This window comes from Cetorhinus maximus, chromosome 4 (genome assembly GCF_964194155.1).
Source record: "Cetorhinus maximus chromosome 4, sCetMax3.hap1.1, whole genome shotgun sequence".
NCBI lineage: Eukaryota > Metazoa > Chordata > Chondrichthyes > Lamniformes > Cetorhinidae > Cetorhinus > Cetorhinus maximus.
Window position 1 is genome coordinate 72,780,910 of NC_135882.1, and position 15,444 is coordinate 72,796,353.

General features: G+C 45.8%; 1 protein-coding gene across 4 annotated transcripts in view; it reads left to right on the forward strand.

The window, feature by feature from the left end:
- The window catches only part of stau2 (staufen double-stranded RNA binding protein 2), a 500,403-nt gene that overhangs the window by 238,498 nt on the left and 246,461 nt on the right, over positions 1-15,444 (forward strand). The gene's annotated exons all lie outside the window — the stretch shown is intronic.

Consider the following 15,444-nt stretch of genomic DNA (forward strand, 5'->3'; position numbering starts at 1 on the left):
TAGTGGTGTTGGTGGGGTGAGCAGACTTACGCATGTTTGATGGACCACCACAAGTCGCATCTTGCCAATTAAAATACCTGCCCATTATCCCTACTCTTTGTCCCCTGTTGCTCGGCAATCAGGACAAAAAATTGCCTTCAATTCCATGAGCTTCAACTCTAGCTAAGTCTCTTATGGGGGACTTTATCAAATGCCTTCTGGAAGTCCATGTAAAAATATCCATAGACATTCCACTGTCCAACACTTTAGTCACCTCTTCAAAAGATTTTATCAGGTTCATCAGGCATAACCTACCCTTTGCAGATCCATGCCGATTCTCTCTAATCAGTGGAAAGACTTCAAGGTGTTTAGTCACCTATAGGCTCTAGTGATTTCCCAACAAGAGATGGCAGGCTATTTGGTCTATAATTCCCTGGTTTCCCTCTCTCACCTAGCAGAGTGACCTGCTTAATTTTCCACTCGGACCAGTTTCCAACTCAAAAGAACTTTGGAAGATTCTAGTTCGGCCATCTGCAATGTTCTTACCGACTCCATTAAAATCCTGGGATGGAAGCCACCTGGCCTTGGGGATTTGTCACTCTTTAGTGCCATTATTTTGTTCATGATTGCTTAGCTGATGTTAATTTTGGTGAATACCTGTTCCTGGACCATTTTTAATTTCCTTGGATCTCAGACATGCTGGCCCCTTCCTCAGCTAAAAATACTGACTCAAGGTAATTATTCAACATGTTCGCCATGCCATGTATCCTTGATATGTCCTTCTCTATCTAAGTATATTACAACCCTAATGATTTCCTCAAACATTTTCTCTCTTACTGATGTGGAGCTAATGGGCCTATAAGTTATCAGATCTGTCTTATCTTTTTCAAAGATTGGACCTACATTAGCCTCATTCAAGTCTAAGGGAACAGTTCCAGACTCCAGCAAGCTATTAAACATATTGAAAAGGTTCTCGTGCATCAGCAGTCAAATCTTCCTGAGGACTTGGGTAGATATCATCCAAACTGACTGCCTTATCTACTTTAAAGCTCCGAATGCTATCAAAAACAATATGTTCATTTATTTTATTATTAACAATTTTATTGTAAACATATTAAAGTTCTGACAGTGGTGCATCATCTTCAAGAGTATAGACCATTATAAAGTACTCATTTAGTATTTCTGCTATATCTTGGGCAGAATTTTGAGGTTGTCAGGCGGGCGCTGTGGGCGGGTCCGGGAGCAGCTGGGAAATAGCCTGCCTCCCGCGATCAGCCCCTGACCATGATTTCACACTGGCCAACAAACGTGAAAGGCACGCTGAAAGGCTCAGCACTACTGGGGTGGGGGCAGTAGGAGGGTAAGTGCTGAAGTCAGAGCGGGTGCAGGGGAGCACGGTGAAAGGTCCCTGAAGGCAGAGAGCTGCCTCAGGGAACTGAAGAATTTAAAACCATCAAATAAAGATCTTAAATGCAGAAAAAATGTCCACACATCGGACTCACTTGCCTAAACATATAGATTATAAATATTCTGCCCAAACATTTTTATTTTTTAAAATTAATATCGGCAACCTCATCCCGCCCTTGGATGAGGTTTCCTTAAAAATCCAAAGGCCACCTGGCCGATTCGCCTGCCCACCAACTGTAATGTTGGACGGGCAGTGAAAAATCCAGATTAATTGCTACATTAATCGCCTTGATAGGCCTCTTAATTGTCAGTGGGTGCGCTGCCGACCTTGAGTGAGTCTTTTATAACTTGTCTTTGATTGTTCCCTGACTCTCGCAAGCTGAAAAAGCGAATCCCATCAATACCACAATTATCTATAATCTTATTTTCATTTTAAACATTAAGCTAGTGGATTTTAGTTTTCTTTAGTTGTATTATATTATGATGGGCTGGATTATACACTGAGAGTGGGGTCCCCGCACCTCAACGTAAATGTCTGGAGCGAGCCCACCAACTGTTGGCAGGCTCGCCCTACTTTAATTTTTTTGGACAATGGGCCATTAATTATCGTGAGGCGAGACTTCCATCCCACTTCAGGAGGAAGCTCCTCCTCATAGAGCTGCCAACCAATCAGAGGCTGGCAGTTCTGCAACATCAGGAGCAGTGGCCACTGCCGGTACTGCAGGTAGGATGAAGAGGAGGCATTCAGTGACAGACCCGGACCTCCAGGTAAGCCCGGGATCTTGCTGGGGCCAGGCTGGCAGGCCCTGATGAGTGGGATGAGAAAGCATGGTCAGGTCAGGGGGCAAAACTGTGGGGGGTCCCTCCAATTTGCACTGGGGACTCAGAAAGGAGGCAACCTACAGGTACAAACCTGCTGGCTTCACATAAGGCGCATTAAATATGAGCATTAATTGCACACTAAAAGATCTCAATTAAGCCATGGGGGCAGCCCACCTGAAGCCTCCTCACCACTTGTAAAATTGCAACAGGGGTAGGGCAGGAGCAGGCTGGTGGCAGGCGTGCCACCAATGGCATGGTGACTATTTTACAGGTCCACCCACCTGCTTTCCCACCTGTGGGTGGCCCATAAAATCCAGCCCTATATATCCTTTTTATCTTTGTATATACCTTTGTTTTGTTGAGTATTATACAACTTCAGTTTGTGGAAACATTTTTGTTTGCATCTTATGTGTATTTGTATAGGACCAACAGCTACCTTAGACGTTTCTTACCACACTTCTTTCTTTCAAGTTCAGGCACAGATTTGTCTTCTACTTGATTTATTTTGTACTCAGAAACTTTCGATTATTTCCTACGATGATTTCATCACCACCCTGTTAACCTATGGGGTTAACCAATTAACCTGTCCAAATCTTCTCTCATTCTGAAATCTGTCAGTACCTTTAGTTTTACCAGTTGAAACCTTAAATTAGTATTGCTTGTTCCACCATCATCCATTTGCAGATTTTTTTTTATTCATTCACAGGATGTGGGCTTTGCTGGCTAGGCCAGCATTTATTGCCCATCCCGAGTTGCCCTTGAGAAGCTGGTGGTGAGCTGCCTTCTTGAACCGCTGCAGTCCATGTGGTGTAGGTACACCCACAGTGCTGTTAGGAAGGGAGTTCCAGGATTTTGACCCAGTGACAGTGAAGGAACGGCGATATATTTCCAAGTCAGGATGGTGAGTGACTTGGAGGGGAACTTCCAGGTGGTGGTGTCCCCATCTATCTACTGCCCTTGTCCTTCTAGATGGTAGTGGTCGTGGGTTTAGAAGGTGCTGTCTGAGGAGCCTTGGTGAATTCCTGCAGTGTATCTTGTAGATGGTACATACTGCTGCTACTGTGCGTCGGTGGTGGAGGGAGTGAATGTTTGTGGATGTGGTGCCAATCAAGCGGGCTGCTTTGTCCTGGACAGTGTCAAGCTTCTTGAGTATTGTGGGACCTGCACTCATCCAGGCAAGTGGAGAGTATCCCATCACACTCCTGACTTGTGCCTTGTAGATGGCAGGCTTTAGGGAGCCAGGAGGTGAGTTACTCATTGCAGGATTCCACGCCTCTGACCTGCTCTTGTAACCACAGTATTTATATGGCTAGTTCAGTTCAGTTTCTGGTCAATGGTAACCTCCAGGATGTTGATAGTGGGGGATTCCGTGATGGTAATGCCATTGAACGTCAAGGGGTGTTTGTTAGATTCTCTTTTGTTGGAGATGGTCATTGTCTGACACTTGTGTGGTGTGAATGTTACTTGCCACTTGACAGACGAAGCCTGGATATTGTCCAGGTCTTGCTGCATTTGGACATGGACTACTTCAGTATCTGAGGAGCCGCAAAGGGTGGTGAACATTGTGCAATCATCAGTGAACAGCCTCACTTCTGACCTTATGGTGGAAGGAAGGTGATTGATGAAGCAGCTGAAGATGGTTGGGCCGAGGACACTACCCTGAGGAACTCCTGCAGTGCTGTCCTGGAGCTGAAATGACTGACCTCCAACAACCACAGCCATCTTCCTTTGTGCTAGGTATGACTAACCAGTGGAGAGTTTCCCACCTGATTCCCATTGACTCCAGTTTTGCTAGAGCTCCTTGGTGCCACACTTGGTCAAATGTGGCCTTGATATCAAGGGCAGTCACTCTCACCTCACCTCGGAAGTTCAGCTGTTCTGTGCATGTTTGAACCAAGGCTGTAATGAGGTCAGGAGCTGAGTGGCCCTGGTGGAACCCAAACTGGGTGTCAGTGAACAGGTTATTGGTAAGCAAGTGCCGCTTGATAGCACTGTTGATGACCCCTTCCATTACTCTGCTGATGACCGAGAGTAGACTGATGGGGTGGTAATTGGCTGCGTTGAATTTTCCCTGCTTATTGTGTACAGGACATTCCTGGGCAATTTTACACATAGCCAGGTAGATACCAGTGATGTAGCTGTACTGGAACAGCTTGGCTGGGGGCGCGGCAAGTTCAGGAGCAGAAGTCTTCAGTACTACTGCCAGAATATTGTCAGGGCCCATAGCCTTTGCAGTATCCGCTGCCATCAGCTGTTTCTTGATATCATGTGGAGTGAATAAAATTGGCTGAAGACTGGCATCTGTGATTTGGGGAACTCCGGTGGACGCCAAGATGGATCATCCAGTCGGCACTTATGGCTGAAGCTTGTAGCGAATGCTTCAGCCTTATCTTTTGCACTGATGTGCTGGACTCCTCCATCATTGAGGATGGGGATATTTGTGGAGCCTCCTTCTCCAGTGATTTGTTTAATTGTCCACCACCATTCACGACTGGATGTGCAGGAGTGCAGAGCTTAGATCTGATCTTTTGGTTGTGGGATCGCTTAGCTCTGTCTATCACTTGCTTCTTATGCTGTTTGGCATGCAGGTAGTCCTGTGTTATACCTTCACCAGTAGACACCTTATTTTTAGGTATGTCTAGTGCTGCTCCTGGCATGCCCTCCTGCGCTCTTCATTGAAGAAGGGTTGATCCCCTGGCTTGGTGGTAATGGTAGAGTGGGGGATATGCCGGGCCATGAGGTTACAGATTGTGTTCGAATACAATTCTGCTGGTGCTGATGACCCACAGCACCTCATGGATGCCCAGTCTTGAGTTGCTAGATCTGTTTGAAATCTATCCCATTTAGCATGGTGGTAGCGCCTCATAATATGATGGAGGGTATCCTCAGTGTGAAGGCGGGACCTCGTCTCCGCAATGATTCCTACAGATACTGTCATGGACAGAGGCATCTGCGGCAGGCATGTTGGTGAGGATGAGGTAGAGTATGCTTTTCTCTCTTTTTGGTTCCCTCACCACCTGCCACAGACCCAGTCTAGGAGCTATGTCCTTTAGGACTTGGCCAGCTCAGTCAATAGTGGTGCTACTGAGCCACTTTTGGTGATGGTCATTGAAGTCCCCCATCCAGAGTACATTCTGCACCCTTGCCACACTCAGTGCTTCCTCCAAGTGGTGTTCAACATGGAGGAGCATTGATTCATCAGCTGAGGGAGGGTGGTACGTGGCAATTAGCAGGAGGTTTCCTTGCCCATGTTTGCCCTGACATCATTAGACTTATGAGGTCCAGAATGGATGTTGAGGACTCCCTGGGCAACTCCCTCTCAACTGTATACCACTGTGCCGCCACCTCTGCTGGGTCTGTCCTGCCGATGGGACAGGACATACCCAGGGATGGTGATGGTGGTGTCTGGGACATTATCTGTAAGGTATGATTCCGTGAGGATGACTATGTCAGGCTGTTGCTTGACTAGGCTGTGAGACACCTCTCCCAATTTTGGCACTAGCCCCAGATATTCGCGAGGAGGACTTTGCAGGGTTGACAGGTCTGAGTTTGCCGTTGTCGTTTCTGGTGTCTAGGTCAATGCAAGGTGGTCTGTCCGGTTTCATTCCTTTCTTGAGACTTTGTAGAGGTTTGACACAACTGAGTGGCTTGCTAGGCCATTTCAGAGGGCATTTAAGAGTCAACCACTGGAGTCAAATGTAGGCCAGACCAAGTAAGGATGGCAGATCTCCTGCCCTGAAGGACATTAGTGAACCAGATGGGTTTTTACAACAATCGACAATGGTTTCATAGTCATCATGAGACTTTTAATTCCAGATTTTTTATTGAATTCAAATTCCACCATCTGCCATGGCTGGATTCAAACCTGGGTCTCCAGAGCATTACCCTGGGTCTCTGGATTACTAGTTCAGAGACTATCCTGTCCCTCCCCTCTTAAATTCTCTTCAACAACCAATTTTGCTGCCTCTTTCTCTTCAAAAGCACTCCAAAACCTTAACCCTTTGACTACTTTTTGCCTCCCTTAATTTTTTAAGTTCCTGCTCAATCTTCATTCCTCCCTTTGTAAAGTGTTCAGAGCCATTTAGAAGTTGTTAAATACTTCACAAGCAGTCATAATGTCCCGATTTTCTGTATGTATTACATTTATCATGCCATGTGACTTGAATTCTGTTGCCGTTCAGTGATTAGTCAAGGTTAATTATATGTATTTTGCAAATCAGGTGACCTAGCAAAGTGCTGGTTTCGACAAGTTATTCACAATAACGGAAAGATTTAAGTAGGAAAAAATGCAAAGAGGATTAGTGATGAAGGATCGCTTTTGTTATTCTTTGCCTACAAAGTAATCCCCTGTAGTGTAAAGAATATAGGAATGAATGCGTACAATGTTTGCCCTTATCCATGTCACACCAATTATTTTAATTTTTTTTTTTGAAATACCAGTTGCTTAATATTTTCTGACTAATTGAGCGTTACACTGCTCCAGTGCCATGGATAGCATTATTGCAATTGAAATTAATGATATGTTAAATAAATCTGCTCAAGTGTGAGCCAGCTGTCTCATATATATGCTCAAATTGCATTCCATATGTCAGGCTCTTAAAATTTTCCCATGTTTTTTTGCAGAACTGAATGTTAAAATTACAAACATCGATCATCTGTGGTTTTTTTTAATTCATGGGATGTGGATGTTGCTGGCCAACCAGCATTTGTTGTCCACCCTTAATTGTTCTTGAGAAGGTGGTGGTGAGCTACACCTTGAACTGTTGCAGTTTGTGTGGTCTAGGTACACCCACAGTGCTGTTAGTTAGAGAGTTCCAGGATTTTGACCCAGCGACAGTGAAGGAACAGCAATGTAGTTCCAATTAAGAATGGTTTGTGACTTAGAGATGAACTTGGTGTTCCTAAGTGCCTGTTGCCCTTGTTCTGCTTGGCAGCCGAAGTCGCAGGTTTGGAATGTGCTAGTCTTGGTGAGTTACTACAATGCATCTTGTAGATGGTACAAACTGCAGTCATGGTGCGCCAATGGTGGTGGGAGTAAATGCTTCAGTTGGTGGATAAGGTGTCAGTCAAGCAGGCTGCTTTGTCCTCAATGAGTGTTAGTGGTTTCAGGACAATTTCTTAGAGCAGCACATGCTAGAGTCAACCAGAGACAGGGTATTCTAGACCTGGTAATGTGCAATGAGACAGGATTAATTCATGACCTCATAGTAAAGGAGCCTCTAAGTAGTAGTGATCATAACATGATTGAATTTCACATTCAGTTTGAGGGAGAGAAGAGTTGGTCTGTGATTTAAATAAAGGCAATTACAAGGTTATGAAGACAGAGCTGGCTAAAGTGAACTAGGAAATTATGTTAAGGAGTACGTCAGTAGAGATGCAATAGCAGATACTTAAGGAGAAATTCTATAACACTCAACAAATATTCATTCATGTGAGAAAGAAAGACTCTAGGAGAAGGAGGCACCATCTGTGGCTAACTAAAGAAGTTAAGGGTAGTATCAAATTGAAAGAAAATGCATCTAATTCTGCAAAAATTAGTGGTAGACAAAAGATTGGACTGAATTTAAAAACCAGCAAAGAATGACTAAAAAAAACTGAAGAGGAAATTAGAGTATGAGAGAAAGGTAGCTAAAAATATTTAAAAAAAACAGATATGAAGAGTTCCTACAAGTATTTAAAAAGAAAAAGAGTAACTAAAGAGAACATTGTCCTCTAGAGAGATAGTCTGGGGAATTAATAATGGGAAATAAGGAAATGGTGGAAGCGTTGAATAGATATTTTGCATCTGTCTTCACTGTAGAAGACAGAAATAGCATCCCAGAAATAGCTGTAAATCAAGAGGTGAAAGGGAGGGAGGACACTTGCGGTCTGTCCGCAAGAAAGTCCCAAACCTCCCTGTCGCTTGCCATTTTAACACTCCACCCTGCTCTCTTGCCCACATGTCTGTCCTTGGCTTGCTGCATTGTTCCAGTGAAGCCCAACGCAAACTGGAGGAACAGCACCTCATCTTCCGACTAGGCACTTTACAGCCTTCCGGGCTGAATATTGAATTCAACAACTTTAGATCTTAAACTCCCTCCCCCCATCCCCACCCCGTTTCTTCCCCCTCCCTTTTGTTTGTTTCAATAATTTATATAGATTTTTCTTTTCCCACCTATTTCCATTATTTTTAAATCTACAACTAATACCTTGTCAGTCTTTCCACCCCAACCCCACTAGAGCTGTACCTTGAGTGTCCTGCCATCCATTCTTAATTAGCACATTTTCTTAGATAATATCACTACCTTCAACATCTCTTTGATCCTTTTGTCTGTGACATCTTTTGATTATCTGCTCCTATCACTGCTTGCTTGTCCCTACAACCACCCCCCCTCAACTTCTCTTCCCCCCCCAACCTTAAGCCAGCTTATATTTCACCCCTCTCCTAACTATACTCAGTTCTGCTGTAGGGTCATGAGGACTCGAAACGTCAACTCTTTTCTTCTCCACCGGTGCTGCCAGACCTGCTGAGTTTTTCCAGGTAATTCTGTTTTTGTTTTGGATTTCCAGCATCCGCAGTAGTTTTTTGTTTTTTCCCTATTTTTATACTCCATTCCCTTTGAAACAAACGCCAACATTTCATTTGCCTTCCCTTTTACCTGCTGAACTTGTATGCTAGTCATTTGTGACTCATGCATGCCGACCCCCAAATCCCTCTGTGCTGCAGCTTTCTGCAGCCGTTTGCCATTTAAATAATATTCAGCTCCTCTATTCTTCCTGCCAAAGTGCATAACCTCACATTTCCCCACATTATATTCCATCTGCCAAGTTTTTGCCCACCCCCCACTTAATCTGCCTATGTCCCTCTGTAGACTCCTTGTGTCAACTTCACCACTTGCCTTCCCACCTATTTTTGAGTCATCTGCAAACTTGGCGATAGTACATTCACTTCACTCATCTAAGTCATTAATATATATTGTAAATAATTGAGGCCCTAGCACTGATCCCTGTGGCACTCCACTAGTTTCAGTTGCCATCCTGAAAATGCCCCCCTTATCCCAGCTCTCTGTCTTCTATTAGTTAGCTAATCCTCTATCCATGCTAATATACTACCCCAACACCATGGACTCATCTTATTAAGTAGCCTTATGTGTGGTACCTTATCGAACGCCCTTTGGAAATCCAAATATATGACATCCACTGGTTCCCCTTTATCTATCCTGCATGTTACATCCTCAAAGACTTTTAATAAATTTGTAAGGCATGATTTCCCCTTCATGAAATCATGCTGACTGCTTGATTATGCTCTTCTATTACATCCTTTATAATAGACTCTAACATTTTCCCAATGACAGATGTTAAGCTAACTGGCTTATAGTTACCTGTTTTTTGTCTCCCTCCCTTTTTGAATAAGGGTGTCACATTAGCAAATTTCCAATCCTCTGGTACTTTTCCAGAATCTAAGGATTCTTGGAAGATTGCTACCAGTACATCCACTATCTCTGTAGCTACTTCCTTTAATATCCGAGAATGCAGCCCATCAGGTCCAGGGGACTTATAAGCCTTTAGCCCCATTAGTTACCCTAGTACTTTTTCTCTAGTGATAGTTATTGTATGTATTTCCTCCCCCCTCCACCTTTTGCCCTTTGATTATTTAGTATTTTTGAATGATATCAGTGTCTTCTATCCTGAAAACTGATTCAACTTATTTATTCAACTCCTCTGCCATTTCCTGGTTCCCCATATTATTACCCCAGCCTCATTCTCTAAGGGGCCTAAGTTCACTTTGGCCTCTCTCTTTCTTTTTCTATACTTAAAGAAGCTCATACTGTCCGTTTTTATATTACTTGCTAGTTTACCCTCAAAGTTTATAGTCTCCTTCTTTATTTTTTTTTTGGTCATGTGTTGTTGGTTTTTAAAACTTTCCCAATCCTCTGGCTTACCACTAATCTTTGCCACGTTATAATTTTTTTTAATTTCAATTTAATGCAATCCTTAACTTCCTTGGTTAACCATGGCTGGTTCATCCCATTCCTAGAATCCTTCTTCCTCACTGGGATATATCTTTGTTGTGAGTCATGAACTATTTTCTTAAACGTCTGCCATTGTTCATCAACCGTCCTTTCTGCTAAAATCCTTTCCCAGTCCACTCCAGTCAACTCTGCCCTCATTCCTTTGTAATTACCCTTATTTAAGTTTAGCACAGTTGTTTCCGACCCAAGTTTCACACACTCAAACTGAATGCTAAATTCTACCATGTTATGGTCACTGTTTCCTAGGGGATCTTTTACTCTGAGATCATTTATTAAACCTGCCTCTTTACACATTACCAGATCCAAAATAGCCTGATCCCTTCTTGCTCATGGCTACCTCTGCCAGTTTGATTTACCCAATCTACATGAAGATTAATGTACTGCCTTTTTCACATGCCCGCATTATCTCCTGATTTATTCTCTATCCTACAGTATAGCTACTGTTAGGGGGCCTATAGACTTCTCCATCTAGTGTCTTCTTCCCCTTGTTATTTCTTACCTCCACACATATGGATTCTACATCTTCCAATCCAAGGTCATTTCTTGCTATCGTAATTTTTCCATCTTGCACTAACAAAGCTAACCCACCACCCTTTTCTTTCTGCTTGTCCTTTCGAAAAGGCACATACCCCTGAATATTTAGTTCCCAGCTTTGATCTCCTTGTAACCATGTCTCCATAATGGCTGTAAGATCATACCCATTAACCTCTATTTGTGCCATTAATTCATTTATTTTGTTCCAAATAATACGTGCATTTAAGTAAAGAGCCATTAGTTTTGTCTTTTTACCACTTTTTTCCCCTTTGACACTATTTGCTCCTTTTTTTAATGTTTGTACACTCTGTCCCTTCCTGTCACACTCTGAGTATCATTACGTTAATAGCTGCCCAGCAATGCTACCTGTATTTTGCTTTGTAAGCCTTCATATCCCCTCTCCAGAATCCTCCCCCACTCTATTTTGTTTAAAGCCCTTTCTCAATCATCATCCCATTCATCCTCTCATTCATCCTCTCTCTTGTTCATCCTGGCATGTGGAAAGTATTCCATCACATTCCTGACTTGTATCTTGTAGATGATGGACAGGCTTTGGGGAGTCAAGTGGTGAGTTAACTTGATGCAGAATTTCCAACCTCTGACTTACTTTTGTAGCACAGTATTTATATGGCTGGCCCAGTTAAGGTTTTGATCAATGCTGACCTTGAGACTGGCAATTAGACTCTCTTCTTGGTGATAGACAGTGCCTAGCGCTTGCTTCTTGCCACTTATCAGCTCAATGCTTCTTGTCACTCATCAGCCCAAACCTGGATGTTCTCCAGGGCCTGAATATTTTGGTTGTTGGGCCCGCACGATTGGCGGACTCGGAAGCGGCCAAGAAATGGACCCCCAACTGCAAATGGCCAGCGTGAAAAGCGTGATGATAAGCTCAGCGCTGCCAGGATGGGGGCGGGAAGAGGGCGGGTGATGACGTCACCGCAGGCTCGGGTGAGCACTTCAAGAGAGCTCCCTGAAGGCAAACAGCTGCCTCAGGGAGCTGTAGACCTGCAAATAATGAAATAAAGCTGTAAAAAGATGCAAAAAAATGTCCATGCATCACAATCAAGCACCTGAAAGCATACCTCATAAAAATGTTGTCCCCAGATATTTATTTTAATTTTATTTCCTAATGGAAATTTCATCTTGCCCTTGGATGAGGTTTGATGAAAAATGTAAAGGCTCCTTGGCCGAATTGCCCGTCCGCCATGAAAAATCGCAGACAATTGCGCCGTTAATGGGCTTAATTGCTTGGTTAATTGTCGGCGTGTTTGAAAACCAGCATGGCAGATGGTGGAATTTGAATTCAATAAAAATATGGAATTGTAAGTCTAACGATGACCATTAAACCATTGTTGATTGTCGTAAAAACCCATCTGGTTCACTAATGTCCTTACCTGGTCTGGCCAACATGTGACTCCAGACCCACAGCAATGTGGTTGAATGCCCTCTGAAATAGACTAGCAAGCCACTCAGTTGTATCAAACCACTAGAAACAAGTCAATAAGGAATGAAACTGGATGAAATTGGATGGACCACTGGAAACAACAATGCCAAACTCAGCCCTGTCGACCCATCAAAACCCTCCTTACTAACATCTGGGGTCCTGTGCCAAAATTGGGAGAGCTGTCTCACAGACTAGTCAAGCAACAGCCTGATGCAGTCATACTCATGGAATCGTACCTTATACATAATGTCCCTGATGCCATCATCATCCCCACCAGCAGAGGTGGTGGCATAGTAGTATACAGTCAGGAGGGAGTTGCCCTGGGAGCCCTCAACATCAACTCCGGACCCAATGAAGCCTCATGGCATCAGGTCAAAGATGGGCAAGGAAACCTCTTGCTGATTGACACATACCGTCCCCATCAGCTGATGAGTCAGTACTTCTTCATGTTGAACACCACTTGGAGGAAGCACTGAGGGTGGCAAGGGCGCAGAATGTATGCTGGCTGGGAGATTTCAATGCCCATTGCTGAGAGTGGCTCGGTAGGCCAAACTGGCCTAGTCCTAAAGGACATAGCTGCTAGACTGGGGGTGAAATCATCCCAGATTTGCACTAAGTGTGGTAGCAGGCGGGGAAAATGATGTTTTACCTGCCGGCTGCAATGGCGACTTCTCACACCATATCGTCCCAGACTGTCACATTACTTAGGCATTCCTGGGAAACACACTGGTTCGTAGACGGGTGGGCTCGCCACTTTATCACGGCACATTTAAAGTGCAGCCGCACACACACCTCTCAGTGCTTCCAGCCCAGGACTGCTGCACAGAAGACAGGATAGCCGAAAGGCAAAAAGATTGCAGCCACCCATGACAAGTCCCTTTTGGATGCTGTGGCGGCCTGCCATGATGGCATCTACGCCCGCTCTGGCTGCAGGAGGGGCAGCTGCACTAACAACCCAGCATGGGAGGCAGTGGCAGCGATAGTCAGCGCCAATACCCATCAAAAGAGGACAGCCACCCAGTGCCACTACAAGATGAATGGTCTCATTCGTTCCGCCAGGGTAAGTCACTCTTCCCATCATTCTCAACTCACACACTGACAAACCCATCACAGATCCAGAGGGATCTCACACCTCAGGGGTCAACACTACGAACTATCACACACACCCTCACATTTCCATCAGACTCATATCATCTGGAGCTCGCATCCTCATCCTGTCCATCCTGCTCACCACACAAACATTCCACGCAGTGCCATTTGTCCTGCTCACACTCTATCTGTTTCCATGCAGGAGAAGCCTGCTCACAACAGCAGGGAGAGGCCCCAGACCAGGGGTGGAGTGGCCCACATTAGGCCCCTCACTCACTTTGAGGAGCATGCCATTGCGCTGACTGGCGAAGACATGGACCATGCCTGCAATGACAGTGAGGTCGGCAGCGAACACCCTCGTGAGGATCCTGCACCACATCATCCCTCTCTCAATGCAAATGTGAGTGCTGTCTCTCCTGCTTTTGACTCTGCTACCTTGCACTAATTATCTCTGCTTTGATTCACAGGGAGCTCTGCCAAACGACTGACACCCTCAGCCAGCCAGTCCCTCAACTCCGTCCAGGTCCTCATCTCCAGCCAAGAGAACACCTTCTCCATTGAAAAACTTGAAATAAGCAGCCCAGAAGACCCATCACAGTGCTTACCCACACCCTCCACCAGCGCAGAGACACATTCCTCAGTGGGACCTAGGTCTAGAGCAGGCTGTGGTTCAAAATCTGGTGGTCACCATACGGACACGTGTCCGCAGCAGGTGGAGGCAGGTTCAGCCAAGCTCCCCGGCACTCTGAGGTCTGCTGGGGAAGAGGGATCTGCGAAGTCCGATTCAGAAGGTGAACCTCTGGATTTGGCCTTCCAACTCATCCTGGAGAGTCAGCAAAAGGTGTGGGAGCACCACGCAGAGTTGTTGGAAGCCCTCAACAGAGCGGCTCATGAGTCAGAGGAGTGCATCCGCCTGCACTCTGATGAAGTGGTGCCCACGTATACGTGTATGGAGGTCACCACAGGAAGGATGGCAGATGTCATGGAGACCCTGGTCCAGCAGAACGTGGAGCTGTGTGCAGGCCTGCACTCCATCACGGGACCCATGGGTGAGTTCCTGCTGTGGCAACGCAAGAGGGAACTGGGGCACCTTGACATCCCTCCAGGTGATCCTTCCCCTCAAGGAGTCAGGCCGGGCCCCTGGGCACCCGAAGGGAGGCAGTGCGGCAGCTGGACACCCCTGGGTCACTCAATACAGTAACCTCAGAGGCTGTCCTCTCCCTCCAAATCCCTTTGCCTATGAGCCCCTCAACCTCGTCCTCTGTCAACACAGAGGGAGCAGCTGGCCAACGATTGATTCTGGAGGGAGAAGTGCGTGTGTAAAGCAGGGCCTTTCGGAGCCTCGTGCAAGCACTCTCCCACGCATGCGGATCCTTCCCGTGTCACACTCACCTCAATGTCCTGAGCATTTTTAGTGCTGCCTGCTGGGGTTCGTTTTCAGTTGTCCATCTGAGCTGACCTACATCTCTGCCCATTCACTGATCATGCTCCCATTAAGCAGCTGACCTCGCCCACCATGACACCTGTTTCACTTTTGATTTAGACAGCATGATAGTGATTCGGTTCTTCATTCGCTCCCCTGTCCTTTAACCTCCCCCAGTCACCCATTTCCTTGCCCCCATCACTGTTGACCCCCCCCGCCACAGGCATCACCTTGCACCTCCCCTCCGTGCCTACCAACCACAACCCTTCTCCTTCAGGGATGTCCAGGCAAACCTGCACGTTCCCTTCCTTCCCACAAATCTCAACCCCACCCACATTCTCCTCCCCTACCTCGTCCTTCACACCCCCAGGGCCTGTATCTGCCTCCAAGTCCTCACCAACCACCCTACCATCCTTCTACTGATACCATAAAACCCTCACCCTCCCAACCTACTGCCTCACTCTGCCTTCAGTCATTCTCTCCATCCCCTCGTTCCACGCCCACCCTCAGTTCGCTCCCCAGAAGGCTGTCATAGACTCATCAGAGCCCTCCCTTGCACGTTCACCTGGATATCCCCCCATCTCCGGGCTCCTTCCCTCCTTGGAACCCCTTCCCCCTGGACTACCCTCCTTAGTCTTCCCCACCGCGGGTTCCCTCCCCACTTAGTCCTCCCACCTTCTTGACTCCTTCAGACACCCTTACTTCTTTCGCCACCCTTAGTCCTTCCTCCCACC